Source organism: Phyllostomus discolor, chromosome 11 (assembly GCF_004126475.2).
Source record: "Phyllostomus discolor isolate MPI-MPIP mPhyDis1 chromosome 11, mPhyDis1.pri.v3, whole genome shotgun sequence".
Classification (NCBI taxonomy): Eukaryota; Metazoa; Chordata; class Mammalia; order Chiroptera; family Phyllostomidae; genus Phyllostomus; species Phyllostomus discolor.
Window position 1 is genome coordinate 58,571,161 of NC_040913.2, and position 1,972 is coordinate 58,573,132.

Below are 1,972 nucleotides of genomic sequence, written 5' to 3' on the forward strand. Positions count from 1 at the left end.
TGCAGTTTTCCAAATTTTCAAGATCATGAAAATGTTCACTGTTTAAATTTTTTTTCTATAAAATATCCGATAGACCTGTAAAACATACTAGCACTCAGACTAAATGAACCCAGGTTTGCATCCTGGTTACAAACTTCAGTTGTGAACAGATTTATTATCACTTAACGGTAACATTTTTTAAGTAATGGGAAACTGATAGACTTCATCCTCTCAGGATGATGTGAAAATTAAATGAGATAATGCATGTAAAGTGTTTAACTTAGTTCCTTCCACCTAGTACTTGCTTAATACATTTTAGTTATTTTTGTTATTAATCTAGTTTGTTTTCATTATATATGAAACAACTTGACAGACTTTTCCAAGACATTAACTCCCAAGATCTTGTATTTTTGTTAAATGAAGTACCATGTTCCCTTCTAGCATTAATATTTAATTGAATTAGCCCTGTCAAGTACTAATCAAAAAAAGAACACTGCATTTGTTATGTGTGTTCTTTCTCTCTGAACTGATTCAAGAAGACAAATGAGAAGAGAGTTGGTACATGGGTGGATAGGTAAATGTGAGTCTTTAAAAAGTGAGATTATGTTTTAAATAGATACTTCCTGTTTAAATATTTTATTTATTTATTTTTTAGAGAAGGGGAAGGGAAGGAGAAGAGAGGGAGAATAACATCAGTGTGTGGTTGCCTCTCGTGTGTCCCCTACTGGGGACCAGGCCAGCAACCCAGGCATATACGCTGACTGGGAATGGAACAAGTGACCCTTTGGTTCACAGGCCAGCACTCAATCCACTGAGCTATACCAGCCAGGGCTAGATTATGTTACATGAATAAATTTATGGCCCACAATTTACAATTATTAGTAATTGCATGTAGAAATAGGTCCAGTCCAAAACACTATTCTTCTCAGATTTATATAATCATACTTTGCAATCCTGTACTGGATTATTTCCTTCTCAGGGAGGAAAAATCTTCCAAATTCACAATGATCTAACATCCTAGATAGTCTAATAGTAAAATTTATACTCAGTAATCTAATAAGAATATTTGAATTAAAAGATATTAGTGATTAGTATTCATTAATCTGGATGCACAGCATAAGAATTAATTACCTAAATTTAATAAATATGCTTACTTTTGCATACTAAGTTTGTATTTCATGAAACCATATTAAGAACCAACAAAAATGTTTTAATTTAAATTATTTTATGCAATTTTTCAGCAATTAAATGTAACAAATATGAAATCTTTGCACACAATATGTTTTATGCACACATAACAATCATGGACAAATATGGCAAACCCATGTCAAATTGATACTTTTAAAATTTAATGAATTTATTGGGGTGACATAGTTAATAAAATTATATAGGTTTAAGGTGTACAATTTTATAATACAATCATCTGTACATTGTATTGTGTGTTCACCACCCCATGTCAAGTCTCCTTCCATCACCATTTATCCCTTCTTTATGCTTTTCTAGCTCTTCCGATCCTACCCCACTTTTCCTCTGGTAATCAGCATATTCTTATCTGTGTCTATGAGAGTTTTTTCTTAATCTCTTCACTTTTTTCATCCATCTTTCCAAACCTTCCCCTTTGACAGCTATCATTCTGTTCCCTATATCTATGAGTCTATTTCTATTTTGCTTATTTATTTGTTTATTTTATTCATTAGATTCCACATATGAGTTAAATCATATGATACTTGTCTTTCTCTGAAAGGCTTATTTCACTTAGCAAAAGTTAATAGTTTATTAGATTATGTAAATATGATATATTTACTGAATTTATGTTTGAATACCACTAACTTTATATCTAACAAAATATGAAGAAATAAACTAGATTATGTCAAATTCAAGTGTATAAAGACTAAGACAATTTTGTTAAGTAAATGTAAATTTCTCAACCATTATTTTATTTCTAAATATTGTGTCTCAATGCAGATTTATTGCAGTAAGGTCCCTATCCAGA